This window comes from Cololabis saira, chromosome 14, assembly GCF_033807715.1.
Source record: "Cololabis saira isolate AMF1-May2022 chromosome 14, fColSai1.1, whole genome shotgun sequence".
Lineage (NCBI taxonomy): Eukaryota > Metazoa > Chordata > Actinopteri > Beloniformes > Belonidae > Cololabis > Cololabis saira.
The window spans coordinates 19,517,449-19,536,971 of NC_084600.1; the positions used below are offsets into that span (position 1 = coordinate 19,517,449).

The 19,523-nt window shown below is 43.6% G+C and overlaps 14 non-coding genes across 14 annotated transcripts; all 14 read right to left on the reverse strand.

Moving 5' to 3' along the window:
• Positions 1–778: 778 nt before the first annotated feature.
• Positions 779–872, reverse strand: trnai-uau (transfer RNA isoleucine (anticodon UAU)). The gene is made up of 2 exons: positions 835–872; positions 779–814 (listed from the first exon to the last, which is right to left on the reverse strand). It is a non-coding gene; the product is annotated as a tRNA-Ile (tRNA).
• Positions 873–1,849: 977 nt separating this feature from the next.
• Positions 1,850–1,943, reverse strand: trnai-uau (transfer RNA isoleucine (anticodon UAU)). The gene is made up of 2 exons: positions 1,906–1,943; positions 1,850–1,885 (listed from the first exon to the last, which is right to left on the reverse strand). It is a non-coding gene; the product is annotated as a tRNA-Ile (tRNA).
• Positions 1,944–2,329: 386 nt separating this feature from the next.
• Positions 2,330–2,423, reverse strand: trnai-uau (transfer RNA isoleucine (anticodon UAU)). Its single transcript has 2 exons — positions 2,386–2,423; positions 2,330–2,365 (listed from the first exon to the last, which is right to left on the reverse strand). It is a non-coding gene; the product is annotated as a tRNA-Ile (tRNA).
• Positions 2,424–3,216: 793 nt separating this feature from the next.
• Positions 3,217–3,310, reverse strand: trnai-uau (transfer RNA isoleucine (anticodon UAU)). Its single transcript has 2 exons — positions 3,273–3,310; positions 3,217–3,252 (listed from the first exon to the last, which is right to left on the reverse strand). It is a non-coding gene; the product is annotated as a tRNA-Ile (tRNA).
• An 842-nt stretch (positions 3,311–4,152) lies between these two features.
• On the reverse strand, positions 4,153–4,246 carry trnai-uau (transfer RNA isoleucine (anticodon UAU)). Its single transcript has 2 exons — positions 4,209–4,246; positions 4,153–4,188 (listed from the first exon to the last, which is right to left on the reverse strand). It is a non-coding gene; the product is annotated as a tRNA-Ile (tRNA).
• Positions 4,247–4,695: 449 nt separating this feature from the next.
• Positions 4,696–4,789, reverse strand: trnai-uau (transfer RNA isoleucine (anticodon UAU)). Its single transcript has 2 exons — positions 4,752–4,789; positions 4,696–4,731 (listed from the first exon to the last, which is right to left on the reverse strand). It is a non-coding gene; the product is annotated as a tRNA-Ile (tRNA).
• A 3,048-nt stretch (positions 4,790–7,837) lies between these two features.
• On the reverse strand, positions 7,838–7,931 carry trnai-uau (transfer RNA isoleucine (anticodon UAU)). The gene is made up of 2 exons: positions 7,894–7,931; positions 7,838–7,873 (listed from the first exon to the last, which is right to left on the reverse strand). It is a non-coding gene; the product is annotated as a tRNA-Ile (tRNA).
• A 448-nt stretch (positions 7,932–8,379) lies between these two features.
• On the reverse strand, positions 8,380–8,473 carry trnai-uau (transfer RNA isoleucine (anticodon UAU)). Its single transcript has 2 exons — positions 8,436–8,473; positions 8,380–8,415 (listed from the first exon to the last, which is right to left on the reverse strand). It is a non-coding gene; the product is annotated as a tRNA-Ile (tRNA).
• Positions 8,474–8,812: 339 nt separating this feature from the next.
• trnai-uau (transfer RNA isoleucine (anticodon UAU)) lies at positions 8,813–8,906 on the reverse strand. Its single transcript has 2 exons — positions 8,869–8,906; positions 8,813–8,848 (listed from the first exon to the last, which is right to left on the reverse strand). It is a non-coding gene; the product is annotated as a tRNA-Ile (tRNA).
• Positions 8,907–9,691: 785 nt separating this feature from the next.
• On the reverse strand, positions 9,692–9,785 carry trnai-uau (transfer RNA isoleucine (anticodon UAU)). Its single transcript has 2 exons — positions 9,748–9,785; positions 9,692–9,727 (listed from the first exon to the last, which is right to left on the reverse strand). It is a non-coding gene; the product is annotated as a tRNA-Ile (tRNA).
• Positions 9,786–10,699: 914 nt separating this feature from the next.
• Positions 10,700–10,793, reverse strand: trnai-uau (transfer RNA isoleucine (anticodon UAU)). Its single transcript has 2 exons — positions 10,756–10,793; positions 10,700–10,735 (listed from the first exon to the last, which is right to left on the reverse strand). It is a non-coding gene; the product is annotated as a tRNA-Ile (tRNA).
• Positions 10,794–11,114: 321 nt separating this feature from the next.
• On the reverse strand, positions 11,115–11,208 carry trnai-uau (transfer RNA isoleucine (anticodon UAU)). Its single transcript has 2 exons — positions 11,171–11,208; positions 11,115–11,150 (listed from the first exon to the last, which is right to left on the reverse strand). It is a non-coding gene; the product is annotated as a tRNA-Ile (tRNA).
• An 893-nt stretch (positions 11,209–12,101) lies between these two features.
• On the reverse strand, positions 12,102–12,196 carry trnai-uau (transfer RNA isoleucine (anticodon UAU)). The gene is made up of 2 exons: positions 12,159–12,196; positions 12,102–12,137 (listed from the first exon to the last, which is right to left on the reverse strand). It is a non-coding gene; the product is annotated as a tRNA-Ile (tRNA).
• A 6,163-nt stretch (positions 12,197–18,359) lies between these two features.
• On the reverse strand, positions 18,360–18,453 carry trnai-uau (transfer RNA isoleucine (anticodon UAU)). Its single transcript has 2 exons — positions 18,416–18,453; positions 18,360–18,395 (listed from the first exon to the last, which is right to left on the reverse strand). It is a non-coding gene; the product is annotated as a tRNA-Ile (tRNA).
• Positions 18,454–19,523: the final 1,070 nt, after the last annotated feature.

Below are 19,523 nucleotides of genomic sequence, written 5' to 3' on the forward strand. Positions count from 1 at the left end.
TCACAAAAATAAAGTCAAAAAAGAAAAAAAAACTCACTTGGCCAATACCAAGTACCCCCTTATTTATGGGTTTACCTCATTATGGTAAGTGGCCAAGTGGTTCTGGTCATCAAACCCTGATAAATGCATCATTGGAAGGCGTGCAGACCTTTATAAACCCCAAACCCTGAGACTGAGAAGATATCAAGGTCAACACAGTAATGATTAAACACCAATCGTCACAATCACTGGAGCCAGTATGTTCAGCTCTCAGAAAAAACTTAAAGTATATCATGGGTCATTTCTTTTTCTTATTTTGATCGTCAGTGTGTGAGTTGGAGAGAGTGTGTGTGGTTGTTGTGATTTGGCCGTGCAGTATAACTGTTGAGGATGAACCTCCGCCTTTAACCCAAACAGATCTTGGATCGGCTCCAGCAGAAACCTGTGACCCTGAAATGGATGGATGGAGGGATGGATGCTTTTGTGATTCATTAACCTTTGCTGTAAGGTTTCACATCCAGCAGGCTGTCACACAGTCGAGTCTGAAAGAAGATTTAGAACAATTATTTAGAGTACTGGAACATTTTAGGTTTGTTGGGACAATTTTTACTTCTTATGAAGGAAGAAAAACAACTCCATTCTCAGAACATGTCAAAGAAGTTTCCTACAGTTCAGGGATGCTCCAGGTGAGGCTCAAACAGTTTTACAAGTGTACTTAAGATTGCTCTAACCACTATAGAAATATTTCAGATGTCTACTCACAAAAAAAGGCAACCACTTTGTTGTAGGTGATACAATCTGCTCCAGGTGAGGCTCGAACTCACAACCTCGGCATTGCTCAACAGGATACTGTCTTATAAGTACCGTGCGCTGACCGATTGCGCCACTGGAGCTTGGATTGTGCTCACATAGACGTGATACTCAAAAGAGATGTATGCACAAGGGTTTGTTTGCCTTTTTGTTTGTTGTTCTGTTTTTATTAAAAAGGAAAACTCATCTGCAAAAGACTGTGTATAATGAAAATCAGATCTACAGGCTGGTCCCACCCTGGGGCCAGGTGCAAAGGAGGGACTCATTCACAAATGCTTGCTGGCCAGGATCTCATACAAAGATTGCTAGTACAAGTTGGATTTGTTCCAGTGAGAGTTGGACTCCATCAGGGCTGCACTTTGTCACAGATTATATTCTTTTATGGATTGTTTTTTTTAGGAAGGCCAAAATTTGTTGGGGACCTGGTTTGGGAACCTTAGAATTGTGTCTGCTTTGATTGGACAGATGGATGGATGGATGGATGGATGGATGGATGGATGGATGTTTGGATGGATGGATGTTTGGATGGATGGATGGATGGATGGATGGATGGATGGATGGATGGATGGATGGATGGATGGATCTCATTCAGAAGCATCTCCAGGTAGACCTTTAAAAGGTCATTAGTAAGACAAAAATGGATACACTTTCTGATCCACGTAAACGTCCAATTATAATATAACGATTATGTTAAATCTTGTTGTTTTTTTTCATACGTCCTTTGTTTTGTTATTCATTAAGTTTTGCAGTAAACAGGTTTCCCCTCCAGCAGGCTGTCACACAGTCAAGTCTGAGAATGAGCTGAAAGAAGATTTTAAAACTATTACTTGAAGGACTGTGACATTCCAGGTTTGTGGGGACAATGTCTACATCTTATGAAGGAAGGAAACCACCTCTGCTCTCAGAACAGACCAAAGAAAATGTTTACAGTCCAGAAATGCTCCAGGTGAGGCTCAAACAGTTTTACAAGAGTACTTAAGATTGTCTCTAACCAATACAGAAATATTTCAGATGTTTACTCACAATAAAAGACAACTACTTCGCTGTAGGTGATACTAATTGCTCCAGGTGAGGCTTGAACTCACAACCTCAGCATTGCTCAACAGGATACTGTCTTATAAGTACCGTGCGCTGACCGATTGCGCCACTGGAGCTTGGTACTTGGGTTAACTTTATGCATTGCCATTTTTTTTGTTTCTGTTTTTTTGTGGTTTTGTATCATTTTTCTAAGAAAGGAGAAATCCATCTGCAAAAGATTGTGCATATTGAAAATAATATCTATAGGCCGATCCCACCCTGGGGTCAGGTGCAAGGGAGGGACTCATCAACAGTAAGACAAAAAGAATATACTTTCTCATCCATGTAAACATTCAATAATAATACAATTATCATGTTAAATCTTGTTTTTTTTATACTTCATTTGTTTTGTGATTTTGTGACTGTAAAGTTCTAGGTTTGTGGGGAATGTCTACATCTTATGAAGGAAGGAAACCACCTCTGCTCTCAGAACAGACCAAAGATGTTGTCTACAGTCCAGAAATGCTCCAGGTGAGGCTTGAACTCACAACCTCGGCATTGCTCAACAGGATACTGTCTTATAAGTACCGTGCGCTGACCGATTGCGCCACTGGAGCTCAGAAAGTGAGAATATAGAAGTGATACGAACGCAGCCTCGTCTGAGACAAAACAATTCTTTTTAGCACAGGATTAGTTCACAAAAACAAAAGTCAAAAAAGAAAAAAAACTAATTTGGGCAATACCAAGTACCCCCTTATTTATGGGTGTACTCCATTATGGTAAGTTGTGTCCAAGTGGTACTGGTTATCAAACCCTGATAAATGCATCATTGGAAGGCGTGCAGACCTTTATAAAAGCAAATGTTTTGAAGGTTTTGCCCCAAACCCTGACACTGAGAAGATGTTGAGGTCAACACAGTAATGATTAAACACCAATCATCAAAATAACTGGAACCAGGATGTTCAGCTTTCAGAAAGACTTAAAGTATATAAGGGGTTATTTATTTTCATTTCGTTTCCTTATTTTGATTGTCAGGATGTGAATGTGTGAGTTGGAAAGAGTATGTGTGTTTGTTGGTCTGAATTGACCCTGCAGTATAACTGTTGAGGATGAACCTTCGCTTTTCACCCAGAGATCATAGATCGGCTCCAGCAGAAACCTGTGACCCTGAAATGGATGGATGGAGGGATGGATGCATTTGTGATTCAGGAAGTTTTGCAGTAAACAGGTTTCACGTCCAGCAGGCTGTGACACAGTCAAGTCTGAGAATGAGCTGAAAGAAGATTTAAAGCTTTTACTTTAAAGGACTGTACATTTCTAGGTTTGTGGGGACAATGTCTACATCTTATGAAGAAAGGAAACCACCTCTGCTCTCAGAACAGACCAAAGATGTTGTCGATGGTCCAGAATTGCTCCAGGTGAGGCTTGAACTCACAACCTCGGCATTGCTCAACAGGATACTGTCTTATAAGTACCGTGCGCTGACCGATTGCGCCACTGGAGCTCAGAAAGTGAGAATATAGAAGTGATACGAACGCAGCCTCGTCTGAGACACAACATACAATTATTTTTAGCACAGGATTAGTTCACAAAAATAAAGTCAAAAAAGAAAAAAAAACTCACTTGGTCAATACCAAGTACGCCCTTATTTATGGGTTTACCTCATTACGGTAAGTGGTGGCCAAGTGGTGCTGGTCATCAAACCCTGATAAATGCATCATTGGAAGGCGTGCAGACCTTTATAAACCCCAAACCCTGAGACTGAGAAGATATCAAGGTCAACACAGTAATGATTAAACACCAATCGTCACAATCACTGGAGCCAGTATGTTCAGCTCTCAGAAAAAGCTTAAAGTATATCATGGGTCATTTCTTTTTCTTATTTTGATCGTCAGTGTGTGAGTTGGAGAGAGTGTGTGTGGTTGTTGTGATTTGGCCGTGCAGTATAACTGTTGAGGATGAACCTCCGCCTTTAACCCAAAGAGATCTTGGATCGGCTCCAGCAGAACCCTGTGACCCTGAAATGGATGGATGCAGGGATGGATGGTTTTGTGATTAATTCACTTTTGCAGTGAGGTTTCATCTCCTGCAGCCTGTCACACAGTCGAGTTTGAGAATGAGCAGAACGAAGATTTAAAAGTATTACTTAAAGTACTGTGGGGACAATGTGCATGACTTTTGAAGGAAGGAAACCATCCCTCTCTCAGAAGAGACCAAAGAAATTGTCTACAATACAGAAATGCTCCAGGTGAGGCTCAAACAGTTTCACAAGAGCACTTAGTACCGAAATACTTCAGATGTCTACTCACAAGCAATGTAAACCACTTTGTTGTAGGTAAAACTAATTGCTCCAGGTGAGGCTTGAACTCACAACCTCGGCATTGCTCAACAGGATACTGTCTTATAAGTACCGTGCGCTGACCGATTGCGCCACTGGAGCTTGGTACTTGGGTTAACCTTATGCATTGGCATTTTTTTTGTTTCAGTTTTTTTGTGGTTTTGTATCATTTTTCTAAGAAAGGAGAAAACCATCTGCAAAAGATTGTGCATATTGAAAATAATATCTATAGGCCGATCCCACCCTGGGGTCAGGTGAGAGGGAGGGACTCAACAACAGTAAGACAAAAAGAATATACTTTCTCATCCATGTAAACATTCAATAATAATACAATTATCATGTTAAATCTTGTTTTTTTTATACTTCATTTGTTTTGTGATTCAAAAAGTTTTGCAGTAAACACGTTTCCCTTCCTGCAACTTTTACTTAAAACTATTACTTTAAAGGACTGTAAAATTCTGGGTTTGTGGGGACAATGTCTACATCTTATGAAGGAAGGAAACCACCTCTGCTCTCAGAACAGACCAAAGATGTTGTTTATGGTCCAGAATTGCTCCAGGTGAGGCTCGAACTCACAACCTCGGCATTGCTCAACAGGATACTGTCTTATAAGTACCGTGCGCTGACCGATTGCGCCACTGGAGCTCAGAAAGTGAAAATATAGAAGTGATACGAACACAGCCTTGTCTGAGACAAAACAATTCTTTTTAGCACAGGATTCATTCACAAAAACAAAAGTCAAAAAAGAAAAAAAACTAATTTGGGCAATACCAAGTACCCCCTTATTTATGGGTGTACTCCATTATGGTAAGTTGTGGCCAAGTGGTAGTGGTTATCAAACCCTGATAAATGCATCATCGGAAGGCGTGCAGACCTTTATAAAAGCAAATGTTTTGAAGGTTTTGCCCCAAACCCTGAGACTGAGAAGATGTTGAGGTCAACGCAGTAATGATTAAACACCAATCGTCAAAATCACTGGAACCAGGATGTTCAGTTTCAGAAAGACTTAAAGTATATAAGGGGTTATTTATTTTCATTTCGTTTCATTATTTTGATTGTCAGGATGTGAATGTGTGAGTTGGAAAGAGTGGTCGTTTCCGAATTCGCATACTGTACTACAAGTATACACTGATTTGGCCAAAGTGTAGTAAGTAGTATGCTGTATGTGAACAGAAGGAAATCTGCAGTGTGCGAAAAATACCCGGATGTTGTACTGATTTGGAAAAAAATCCGCAGCATGCATCAGACCAGCCTACCTCGCTTACTATATCCCAGAATGCAATGCGGCCTCGGCCGGGCAGCGCTTTTTTCTTTTTTTCTCAAAGCTTTATAGAGAAAACAGCTGCAATCGGACAGTGATGTGATGTGAAGGCAGAAAGGACTATTGCACCGTGGAGAGGGAGAAGGAGGAATATAAATGTAAGTAACTTTAATATATATCCTTTTTAATTCAATTTAGTGTAAGGACAACGATTAAAAATTGTGGGTTTTTAATAGTATGTTAGGTTTTTGTTAGTTATCTTAGCGTGCTTGCTACGTAAATAAAAGTGAACTAAGTGTTATGACAACGTTATATATCGGTAGTTCGTTGTATTTTCATGAAATAACTACTTTTCATTGCTGTGTTTTGACAGAGAATTTGTCCGGGAGCTGAAATAAATAGATGCAGAGAGAGGGTTTGGACAAGGAGGAGAAGATGGGGAGGGAGCTACTCGACAGAGAGGAGAAGATAAATAAAATAAAATTAACTTCAATAGACTGATATGTTCATTTCAATACATTTATTAAAATCCCTTTCCATCCCTTATGTCATTTCATCAATGAATGTGGTTTTACTGCTATTTCAACATTTAAGATAAGATAATCCTTTATTAGTCCCACATCGGGGAAATTTGCAAAATATGGCCCGACTGGAATCGAAACCGCGTTTGCTGTACGTAAGTCACCTACTCAACCCGTTGAGCTATAAGCTATATAGCTTTGTTTTGTCTGTAGTTTGTAGTTTTGTCTGAATATAAAACTATATAATATTGAAGCTTCATGTTCTCTTTTTTTACTAGATAGATGAATAAAGTTCTATCTATCTATCTATCTATCTATCTATCTATCTATCTATCTATCTATCTATCTATCTATCTATCTATCTATCTATCTATCTATCTATCTATCTATCTATCTATCTATCTATCTATCTATCTATCTATCTATCTATCTATCTATCTATCTAGTAAAAACATGAAGCTTCACTTTATATTCAGACAAACTAACGTGATAGATACAACTGTTAGATTTCATCTATTAAACCAACATTTATTTTCCTGAATGATTTATTTCAGCCGGCGACAATTCTCCACAGGGCTGCAGGTTTCTCCCCGGGACGACGCCGTAGTTTGACCCAGCGATCGCGTCTGTTCTCCGGCCGTGAGCTGCTGATGCGGCCGGACCGGCGGCTTTTTTGATCCCCGGAACATCGGATCAAATTTCTTAACAGGTGTTATTTGGAGAAACTTGCTACTAAACTAAACGGTTACTTTTACGCCTGAAAAGATGTTAAAACGTAATAAAGTGGCATATTAACAGCGCTACAGCTGGAATTACAACAGCTTCTAGTCTGCTTTTAAATCTCATCTTTCGCTGACGTTTTGGTGCGAAATGCATTCTGGGATACACTGTAGCACACTGCTGTGTGAACGGTCTGCTGGAGCAGCGTACTGAATCGTTCATTTAGTAGGCAGTATTCAGTGCATACTTTGCAGTATGTAGCATATAGTGCGGTAGTGTCCGAATTCGGAAACCACCAGTGTGTGTGTTTGTTTGTTGGTCTGAATTGACCCTGCAGTATAACTGTTGAGGATGAACCTTCCCTTTTCACCCAGAGATCTTAGATCGGCTCCAGCAGAAACCTGTGACCCTGAAATGGATGGATGGAAAAATAAAGTCAAAAAAGAAAAAAAACTAACTTGGCCAATACCAAGTACCCCCTTATTTATGGGTTCACCTCATTATGGTAAGTGGCCAAGTGGTGCTGGTCATCAAACCCTGATAAATGCATCATTGGAAGGCGTGCAGACCTTTATAAACCCCAAACCCTGAGACTGAGAAGATATCAAGGTCAAAACAGTAATGATTAAACACCAATCGTCACAATCACTGGAGCCAGTATGTTCAGCTCTCAGAAAAAGCTTAAAGTATATCATGGGTCATTTCTTTTTCTTATTTTGATCGTCAGTGTGTGAGTTGGGGAGAGTGTGTGTGGTTGTTGTGATTTGGCCGTGCAGTATAACTGTTGAGGATGAACCTCCGCCTTTAACCCAAAGAGATCTTGGATCGGCTCCAGCAGAAACCTGTGAGCCTGAAATGGATGGATGGAGGGATGGATGCTTTTGTGATTCATTAACCTTTGCTGTAAGGTTTCACATCCAGCAGGCTGTCACACAGTCGAGTCTGAAAGAAGATTTAGAACAATTATTTAAAGTACTGGAACATTTTAGTTTTGTGGGGACAATTTTGTCTTCTTATGAAGGAAGAAAAACAACTCCATTCTCAGAACATGTCAAAGAAGTTACCTACAGTTCAGGAATGCTCCAGGTGAGGCTCAAACAAGTGTACTTAAGATCGCTCTAACCACTATAGAAATATTTCAGATGTCTACTCACAAGAAAAGGCAACCACTTTGTTGTAGGTGATACAATCTGCTCCAGGTGAGGCTCGAACTCACATCCTCAGCATTGCTCAACAGGATACTGTCTTATAAGTACCGTGCGCTGACCGATTGCGCCACTGGAGCTTGGTACTTGGGTTAACTTTATGCATTACCATTTTTTTTGTTTCTGTTTTTTTGTGGTTTTGTATCATTTTTCTAAGAAAGGAGAAAACCATCTGCAAAAGATTGTGCATATTGAAAATAATATCTATAGGCCGATCCCACCCTGGGGTCAGGTGCAAGGGAGGGACTCATCAACAGTAAGACAAAAAGAATATACTTTCTCATCCATGTAAACATTCAATAATAATACAATTATCATGTTAAATCTTGTTTTTTTATACTTCATTTGTTTTGTGATTCAAAAAGTTTTGCAGTAAACACGTTTCCCTTCCTGCAACTTTTACTTAAAGCAATTACTTTAAAGGACTGTAAAATTCTAGGTTTGTGAGGACAATGTCTACATCTTATGAAGGAAGGAAACCACCTCTGCTCTCAGAACAGACCAAAGATGTTGTCTATGGTCCAGAAATGCTCCAGGTGAGGCTCGAACTCACAACCTCGGCATTGCTCAACAGGATACTGTCTTATAAGTACCGTGCGCTGACCGATTGCGCCACTGGAGCTTGGATTGTGCTCACATAGATGTGATACTCAAAAGAAATGTATGCACAAGGGTTTGTTTGCCTTTTTGTTTGTAGTTCTGTTTTTTATTAAAAAGGAAAACTCATCTGCAAAAGACTGTGTATAATGAAAATAAGTTCTATAGGCTGGTCCCACCCTGGGGCCAGGTGCAAAGGAGGGACTCATTGTGTCTACAAAAAAATGTCTACAGTCCAGGAATGCTCCAGGTGAGGCTCAAACAGTTTGACAAGAGTACTTAAGATTGTCTCTAACCAATACAGAAATATTTCAGATGTCTACTCACAAGAAGAGACAACTACTTCGCTGTAGGCGATACTAATTGCTCCAGGTGAGGCTCGAACTCACAACCTCGGCATTGCTCAACAGGATACTGTCTTATAAGTACCGTGCGCTGACCGATTGCGCCACTGGAGCTCAGAAAGTGAAAATATAGAAGTGATACGAACGCAGCCTTGTCTGAGACAAAACAATTATTTTTAGCACAGGATTAGTTCACAAAAACAAAAGTCAAAAAAGAAAAAAAACTAATTTGGGCAATACCAAGTACCCCCTTATTTATGGGTGTACTCCATTATGGTAAGTTGTGGCCAAGTGGTAGTTTTTATCAAACCCTGATAAATGCATCATCGGAAGGCGTGCAGACCTTTATAAAAGCAAATGTTTTGAAGGTTTTGCCCCAAACCCTGAGACTGAGAAGATGTTGAGGTCAACACAGTAATGATTAAACACCAATCGTCAAAATAACTGGAACCAGGATGTTCAGCTTTCAGAAAGACTTAAAGTATATAAGGGGTTATTTATTTTCATTTCGTTTCCTTATTTTGATTGTCAGGATGTGAATGTGTGAGTTGGAAAGAGTGTGTGTGTTTGTTTGTTGGTCTGAATTGACCCTGCAGTATAACTGTTGAGGATGAACCTTTGCTTTTCACCCAGAGATCTTAGATCGGCTCCAGCAGAAACCTGTGACCCTGAAATGGATGGATGGAGGGATGGATGCATTTGTGATTCAGGAAGTTTTGCAGTAAACAGGTTTCACGTCCAGCAGGTAAGTCTGAGAATGAGCTGAAAGAAGATTTAAAGCTATTACTTTAAAGGACTGTACATTTCTAGGTTTGTGGGGACAATGTCTACATCTTATGAAGAAAGGAAACCACCTCTGCTCTCAGAACAGACCAAAGATGTTGTCTACAGTCCAGAATTGCTCCAGGTGAGGCTCGAACTCACAACCTCGGCATTGCTCAACAGGATACTGTCTTATAAGTACCGTGCGCTGACCGATTGCGCCACTGGAGCTTGGTTTGTGCTCACATAGATGTGATACTCAAAAGAAATGTATGCACAAGGGTTTGTTAGCCTTTTTGTTTGTTGTTCTGTTTTTTATTACTCATCTGCAAAAGACTGTGTATAATGAAAATAAGATCTATAGGCTGGTCCCACCCTGGGGCAGGTGCAAAGGAGGGACTCATTCGCAAATGCTTGCTGGCCAGGATCTCATACAAAGATTGCTAGTACAAGTTGGATTTGTTCCAGTGAGAGTTGGACTCCATCAGGGCTGCACTTTGTCACAGATTATATTCTTTTATGGATTGTTTTTTTAGGAAGGCCAAAATTTGTTGGGGACCTGGTTTGGGAACCTTAGAATTGTGTCTGCTTTGATTGGACAGATGGATGGATGGATGGATGGATGGATGGATGGATGGATGGATGGATGGATGGATGGATGGATGGATCTCATTCAGAAGCATCTCCAGGTAGACCTTTAAAAGGTCATTAGTAAGACAAAAATGGATACACTTTCTGATCCACGTAAACGTCCAATTATAATATAACGATTATGTTAAATCTTGTTGTTTTTTTTCATACGTCCTTTGTTTTGTTATTTATTAAGTTTTGCAGTAAACAGGTTTCCCCTCCAGCAGGCTGTCACACAGTCAAGTCTGAGAATGAGCTGAAAGAAGATTTTAAAACTATTACTTAAAGGACTGTGACATTCCAGGTTTGTGGGGACAATGTCTACATCTTATGAAGGAAGGAAACCACCTCTGCTCTCAGAACAGACCAAAGAAAATGTTTACAGTCCAGAAATGCTCCAGGTGAGGCTCAAACAGTTTTACAAGAGTACTTAAGATTGTCTCTAACCAATACAGAAATATTTCAGATGTTTACTCACAAGAAAAGACAACTACTTCGCTGTAGGTGATACAATCTGCTCCAGGTGAGGCTTGAACTCACAACCTCGGCATTGCTCAACAGGATACTGTCTTATAAGTACCGTGTGCTGACCGATTGCGCCACTGGAGCTTGCAGAGCGGTCATGTAGATGTAACAGCAAGACGGAATGAATACAGTATACTTTCTGATTCATGTAAACATGTAAAATAATAAAATGATTACTTTATATCTTGGGTTTTTTTCATACTTCATTTGTTTTGCGATTAATGAAGTTTTGCAGTAAACAGGCTTCACGTCCAGCAGGCTGTGACACAGTCGAGTTTGAGAATGAGCAGAATGAAGATTTAAAACTATTATTTAAAGGACTGTGACATTCATCCACTACTTTTGAAGGAAGGAACCCACCTCTGCTCTCAGAAGAGATGGAAGATGTTGTCTACAGTCCAGAAATGCTCCAGGTGAGGCTTGAACTCACAACCTCGGCATTGCTCAACAGGATACTGTCTTATAAGTACCGTGCGCTGACCGATTGCGCCACTGGAGCTTGCACAAAGAAAACATGACATAAGTGATACAGAACTATATTTATGTGCAAGTGCATGTTTGCCTGTTTGTTGTTCTGTTTTTTTATTAAAAATGAAAACTCATCTGCAAAAGACTGTGTATAATGAAAATAAGATCTATAGGCTGGTCCCACCCTGGGGCCAGGTGCAAAGGAGGGACTCATTCACAAATGCTTGCTGGCCAGGACCTCACACAAAGATTGCTAGTACAAGTTGGATTTGTTCCAGTGAGAGTTGGACTCCATCAGGGCTGCACTTTGTCACAGATTCTTTTCAAAACGTTCACGGAAAGAATTTTAATGCAGAGCCAAGAAATGTTGGGGACCTGGTTTGACAACCTCAGAATTGTGTCTGCTTTGGATGGATGGATGGATGGACTAGCATACCGATGAGGCTGCAGCCTTGGTGGTTGCTGATGCAAAGATTTGGGTATGAGAGTAGTTTGGTAACTTTCGATCGATCCAGAGATTCTGACAAACTGTGAGGCAGCTCAGATGACGAAAGCAGCACTCCACAAACACTGCGTACAGTAGGGATAGTGGTGGCGTGCTGTTGACCTCAACAGGGGATGTTATTGGACAGTGAAAGAAATATTTTGAGGATCTTCTCAGTCACACCAACACATTTACTGTATATAAACCAGGAGGATGTCCCCCTGCCTTTCACCCCGGGCGTGCTGGGATAGGCTCCAGGGCGTCCTCATGACCGTTTATGGGGATTAAGAGGTAAATGTAATAGAATAGGTTCACCTCTGGCAGGCTGTCACACAGTACAGTTTCAAAGAGCATTTACGATTACCTCCACAGAACAATTTCAGAATGCTGGACACAAATTCTTCTACAGAGTAAAACACCTTGCTGCAGTTCATAGTAATTGCTCCAGGTGAGGCTTGAACTCACAACCTCGGCATTAGCTCGACAGGATACTGTCTTATAAGTACCGTGCGCTGACCGATTGCGGCATTGGAGCATGCTGCTAAAACTAAATTTAGAAACTCAGAATTCTTCCTTGAAATAAATTATTCACCAGAAATAGCTCAGTCACTTCTTTGGGGAACGGGCAAAGCTGTGCTAAGAGGGCAGATCATTTCATATTCATCCCATAAGAAAAAGAAGGAACAGCAAGAAGAAAGAAAATTGGAAAAAAGGATTAAAGAATTAGAAAATATGAATGCCAATAACACATTTCCTCAAATTCAAGAACCTAAAGAAATCAATGATAAATTCAGTAACTTTTATATAAACTTGTATTCATCTACAAACAAACCAAACATACTAGTTATTGATGACTTTCTAAACAGTTTTAACCTCAATCACCTTACAGAAGACCAAGCTAAAGAACTTGATAAGTCACTAACTCCAACAGAGCTCCACAAAGCGCTCCAACTTATGCCTTATAACAAATCACCAGGTCCAGATGGTTTCCCTGCAGACTTTTTTAAGCACTTTTGGACCATCCTAGCACACATATTTATAAGATTAACGGCCAAAATCACAGAAAAGTCTAAGCTCACTACAGAAATAGACACAGCTATAATTTCTTTAATATTAAAACCTGGCAAAGATCCCACTTTCCCAGCAAGCTATCATCCATTGTCCCTTATTAATTCAGACAGTAAAATTATCAGTAAAGCACTAGCGCTGCGATTAGAAAAGGTAACGCCTTTTATTATCCACCAAGATCAGACAGGCTTCATTAAAGGCAGGCACTCTGCTATAACCTGTTCAGACTATTCAATCTAATTAATTATTCATTGCAAACAAATGGCCCAAGACCCATATTTTCATTGGATGATGAAAAAGCATTTGATAAAGTCGATTGGGAATTTCTGTTTCAAGCACTCGAAAATTTGGCTCTGGTGAATCATTTATTCATTGGATAAAGATTCTCTACACATCACCGATGGCAACAGTCTCCACAAATGGATTGATATCACAGCGTTTCATGCTACACAGGGGTACCAGGCAAGGATGTCTACTTTCCCCATCTTTATTTCCCATCTTTATATAACCACTGGCAGCAGCCATGCAGCCAAAAAATGTACATTTTAGGAATTACAACTTGAGATACAACCCATAAAATCAGTTTACATGCTGATGACATTCTTCTGTACTTTGAAACGCCATCAAATTCGCTTCCCCAATCCATCAACCTTGTAAATGTATTCTCTGGTATCTCAGATTACACTATTCACTGGTCTAAGCCCACCATAGTACCACTCTAGCGGCTGGGATGTAACAATTGAGACTGCACCCCTCTCACTCAATACAGGCAATATTAAGAAAGCAGCACTCCACAAACACTGTGTACAGTAGGGGTGGCGTGCTGTTGGCCTCAACTGGGGATGTTATTGGACAGTAAAAGGAAGATTTTGAAGATCTTCTCAATCAAACCAACACATCTACTGTATATAAACAACAAGGAGGATGTACCCCTGCCTTTCAGCCCAGGACTGCTGGGATAGGCTCCAGGGCGTCGTCATGACCCTTATTGGGGATTAGCTGGTACATTTAGTACAGGGGTCGGCAACCCGCGGCTCTAGAGCCGCATGCGGCTCATTAGCGCCGCCCTAGTGGCTCCCTGGAGCTTTTTTAAAAAAATGTTTGACCTTTTTTTTTCCTTTTTTTCTTCTTTTTTTCTCTTTTTTTTCCTTTTTTTCTTCTTTTTTTTCTTTTTTCCTACATTTCGACTTTTTTCTCGACATTTCGACTTTTTTCTCAACATTTCGACTTTTTTCTCGACATTTCGCCTTTCGCCATTTGCCTTCATTCCAAAGCTTATACAAGACTTTTCATTTTTTGCGGCTCCAGACATATTTGTTTTTTTTGTTTTTGGTCCAATATGGCTCTTTCAACATTTTGGGTTGCCGACCCCTGATTTAGTAGAATAGGTTCACCTCTGGCAGGCTGTCACACAGTACAGTTTGAAAGAGTATTTAAGACTATCCGCCACAGAACAGAAATATTTCAGATCCCTGGGCATAAATTCTTCTACGCAGTAAAACTGTGGCTGCAGTTGATACTAATTGCTCCAGGTGAGGCATATTTTCATTGGATACTGAAAAAGTCGATTGGGAATTTCTGTTTCAAGCACTAAAAAAATTGGCTCTGGTGAATCATTTATTCATTGGATAAAGATTCTGTACACATCACCGATGGCAACAGTCTCCACAAATGGATTAATATCACAACATTTCACACTCCACAAGGGTACAAGGGAAGGATGTCCACTTTCCCCATCTTTATTTGCCCTCTTTATAGAACCACTGGCAGCAGCCATATGGAAAAATAATAACATTTTAGGAATGACTGGATTCATTTTTTTCCCCTCCTTGAACCGCCACCTTACTGTGGTGGAGGGGTTTGTGTGCCCGAGTGATCCTAGGAGCTATGTTGTCGGGGGCACTTTCGCCCCTGGTAGGGACTCCCATGGCAAACAGGTCCTGGGTGACGGGCCAGACTAAGAGCGGTTCACAAGCCTATCATGAGAAGAAGAAAAACAAGGACCGTTACGTCGCCCGGATCGGCGTCACCGGGGCCCCGCCCTGGAGCCAGGCCTGGGGTCGGGGCTCGTAGGCGAGCGCCTGGTGGCCGGGTCTTTGCCCGTGGGACCCGGCCGGGCTCAGCCCGAAACGGCGACGCGGGTCCGCCTTCCAGTAGGCCCACCACCCGCAGGAAGGACCATGGCAGGCCGGTGCATTGTGGGCTGGGTAGCAGTCGTGGCGGGGTGCCTCGACGACCCAATCCCTGGACATCAACCCTCACAGTGGGGACATGGAATGTCACATAGCTTGGGCTCTGGAACCCAGCTCCTTGAAGGGGGCTGGACCCTCCACTACTCTGGAGTTGCCCAGGGTGAGAGGCGGCGGGCTGGTGTGGGCTTGGTTATAGCCCCCCAGCTCAGCCGCCATGTGTTGGAGTTCACCCCGGTGAACGAGAGGGTCGCTTCCCTGCGCCTTCGGGTCGGGGATAGGTCTCTCACTGTTGTTTGTGCCTACGGGCCAAACAGCAGTGGGGAGTACCCGGCCTTCTTGGAGTCCCTGGGAGGAGTACTTGATAGTGCTCCAACTGGGGACTCCATTGTTCTACTGGGGGACTTCAACGCTCACGTGGGCAATGACAGTGATACCTGGAGAGGCGTGATTGGGAGGAACGGCCTCCCCGATCTGAACCCGAGTGGTGTTTTGTTGTTGGACTTCTGTGCGAGTCACAGTTTGTCCATCACGAACACCATGTTCAGGCATAAGGGTGTCCATCAGTGCACGTGGCACCAGGACACCCTAGGCCGGAGGTCAATGATCGACTTTGTTGTCGTTTCATCTGACCTTCGGCCGCATGTCTTGGACACTCGGGTGAAGAGAGGGGCTGAGCTGTCAACTGATCACCACCTGGTGGTGAGTTGGATGCGCTGGCGGAGGAGGAGGTTGGACAGACCGGGCAGACCCAAACGGATTGTGAGGGTCTGTTGGGAACGTCTGGCTGAGCCCTCTGTCAGGGACATCTTCAACTCCCACCTCCGGGAGAGCTTCTCTCGGATCCCGGGGGAGGCGGGGGACATCGAGTCCGAGTGGACCATGTTCTCTGCCTCCATTGTCAACGCGGCGGCTCGAAGCTGCGGACGCAAGGTCTCCGGTGCCTGTCGTGGCGGCAATCCTAGAACCCGGTGGTGGACACCGGAAGTACAGGATGCCGTCAGACTGAAGAAGGAGTCCTACCGGGCTATGTTGGCCGGTGGGACTCCTGACGCAGTAGATAGGTACCGGCAGGCCAAGCGGGCCGCGGCTCGGGCAGTCTTGGAGGCAAAAACTCGGGTCTGGGAGGAGTTCGGGGAGGCCATGGAGGAGGACTTTCGGTCGGCCTCGAGGAAATTCTGGAGGACCGTTCGGCGCCTCAGAAGGGGGAAGCAGTACTCTGCCGGCACCATTTATGGTGCTGGTGGGGAGCTGTTGACCTCGACTGGGGACATTGTCGGACGGTGGAAGGAATACTTTGAGGATCTCCTCAACCCGACTGACATGCCTTCCACTGAGGAAGCAGAGGGTTGGGGCTCGGAGGCGTGCTCATCCATCACCCAAGCCGAGGTCACCGAGGTGGTTCGTAAGCTCCTCGGTGGCCGGGCACCGGGGGTGGATGAGATTCGCCCTGAGTACCTCAAGTCTCTGGATGTCGTAGGGCTGTCTTGGCTGACACGCCTGTGCGACATTGCATGGAGGAAGGGGACAGTACCGCTGGGGTGGCAAACCGGGGTGGTGGTCCCTCTGTTTAAAAAGGGGGACCGGAGAGTGTGTTCCAACTACAGGGGGATCACACTTCTCAGCCTCCCGGGGAAAGTCTACGCCAGGGTACTGGAGAGGAGATTACGGCCGATAGTCGAACCTCGGATTCAGGAGGAACAATGCGGTTTTCGTCCCGGTCGTGGAACACTGGACCAGCTCTATACCCTCCGCAGGGTGCTCGAGGGTTCATGGGAATTTGCCCAACCAGTCTACATGTGTTTTGTGGATCTGGAGAAGGCATTTGACCGTGTCCCTCGTGCCATTCTGTGGGGGGTGCTGAGTGAGTATGGAGTCCGGGGCCCTCTACTAAGGGCTGTCCGGTCTCTGTATGATCGAAGCAGGAGTCTGGTTCGCATTGCCGGCAGTAAGTCAGACTTGTTCCCGGTGCATGTTGGACTCCGGCAGGGCTGCCCTTTGTCACCGGTCCTGTTCATAATTTTTATGGACAGGATTTCTAGGCGCAGCCAGGGGCCGGAGGGGATCCGGTTTGGGAACCTCAGGATTTCATCTCTGCTTTTTGCAGATGATGTTGTCCTGTTGGCTTCATCAGACCGGGACCTCCAGCATGTGCTGGGGCGGTTTGCGGCCGAGTGCGACGCGGCAGGGATGAGAATCAGCACCTCCAAGACCGAGGCCATGGTTCTCGACCGGAAAAGGGTGGCATGCCTTCTCCAGGTGGGTGGAGAAGTCCTGCCTCAGGTGGAGGAGTTCAAGTATCTCGGGATCTTGTTCACGAGTGAGGGAACAATGGAGCGTGAGATTGACAGGCGGATCGGTGCAGCGTCCGCAGTAATGCGGTCGATGTACTGGACCGTCGTGGTAAAGAGGGAGCTGAGTCGAAAGGCGAAGCTCTCGATTTACCGGTCAATCTACGCCCCTACCCTCACCTATGGTCATGAACTTTGGGTAGTGACCGAAAGGACAAGATCGCGGATACAAGCGGCCGAGATGAGTTTCCTCCGCAGGGTGGCTGGACGCTCCCTTAGAGATAGGGTGAGGAGTTCGGTCACCCGGGAGGAGCTCGGAGTCGAGCCGCTACTCCTCCACATTGAGAGGAGTCAGCTGAGGTGGCTTGGGCATCTGTACCGGATGCCTCCTGGACGCCTCCCTAGGGAGGTGTTCCAGGCATGTCCCACCGGGAGGAGACCCCGGGGAAGACCCAGGACACGCTGGAGAGACTATGTCTCTCGGCTGGCCTGGGAACGCCTCGGACTCCCCCCGGAAGAGCTGGAGGAGGTGTCTGGGGTGAGGGAAGTCTGGGCATCCCTGCTGAGGCTGCTGCCCCCGCGACCCGGTAACGGATAAGCGGGAGAAGATGAGTGATGAATGAGTGAGTGGATTCATTTTTTAGCACGGCCAAGATATGTTGGGGACCTGGTTTGGTAAACTCAGAATTGTGTCTGCTTTGGATGGATGGATGGATGGATGGATGGATGGATGGATGGATGGATGGATGGATGGATGGATGGATGGATGGATGGATGGATGGATGGATGGATGGATGGATGGATGGATGGATGGATGGATGGATGGATGGATGGATCTCATTCAAAAGGATAGGTCAACAGTAAGACGAAAAAGAGCATAGTTTCTGATCCATGTAAACATTCAATAATAATATGACAATTATATTAAATCTTCATACTTCATTTGTTTTGTGATTCGTGCAGTTTTGCAGTAAGTTGCAGGAAGTTTTTCACCTCAAGCAGGGTGTGACACAGTCGACTCTGAGCTGAAATAAGATTTAAAACTAATACATAAACAACTCTAACATTCTAGGTTTGTGGGAACATCCACCACTTAAGAAGGAAGTGGTGCTCTCAGAAAAGACCAAAGATGTGGTCTACAGTGCAGAACTGCTCCAGGTGAGGCTCGAACTCACAACCTCGGCATTGCTCAACAGGATACTGTCTTATAAGTACCGTGCGCTGACCGATTGCGCCACTGGAGCTTGGAAAATGAAAGCATAAGTGATACTCAAACCACATTTATGCACAGCCTTTTTCTTGTTTCCATTTTTGTTGTTGTTTTGTTGCCTTTTCTTGTTTCTGTTGTTCTGATTTTCCCAGAGAAGATGTTGGGTAAAGTGAAAGAAGAGGAAGAATGGGATAAAAAGTAAAAAAGAAGGAATCTGCTGGTGTCCAGTATTTATTTAGCCTTGTCTTGCTGGACTTCAGTGAATCTCCTATCCATCACCTTCTTTTCTTTTTCTTTCAGCCTTTTCTGTGCTCCTTCTTGTCTTGCCATCTTTCCCTCTTCTAAATGCCGAGCCTTTGAGCTTTTCTTAGAAACAAAAAGCTTCTCTTTGGCAAGAAGCTCTTCCAACTTACAATCCTTCTGCAGGATTGCTTTTTTTCCTGTTTTTCCCCTCCTCAAGGCCATGCTGGATTCTCAAGTCAGAGGTGAGCAAGGTTTGACTTTCAGAGAGGGAATTCTGATTTCAGGGGCGTTCCAGTTTAATTTTCCAATGAGGAACTTGGAAATTCAAACTTCAGAGAACAAATGGATCAATTCAACCTCAATGTATGGAGGGGGACTGAGCTAAAAATCTCTAAAGTGACTTGGTGGTACTTAAAATTGGGATACAGAAGCCGTAATATGTTTACGTGTCTGTTCTTGTGTTTTGTGTCCTCGTGAAACCATCAGCGCTGCAGTTATAAATAATTCTACCAGAGGATTCCATGGTCCATTCAGAGTCATATCAATGTGCAGCAGTTAAAATGTAGGTGTTTTAAATAAGCGTTCACCTGTTAGCTGAGCTGTGATGTCATCAAGTACACAGGTACTCAGTTCTGACAGCAGAAAGATCAAACTGTCCTCCCTTTTCCCATTCGTGCTGAGCATCAACTAACAAGTACGGAAGCCCCGACTCCACGTATTGAGAAGAGGCCCGAGTCCGAACATCATTCTTAAACTGACAAATATTAAAATTGACATTAATCTTGTTGATTTTCAAAGAACTGTGTACCCAGAACTTGAAGCAGAGGACAAATCTGTTTTGAATGCCTCTGCGTTTCATGT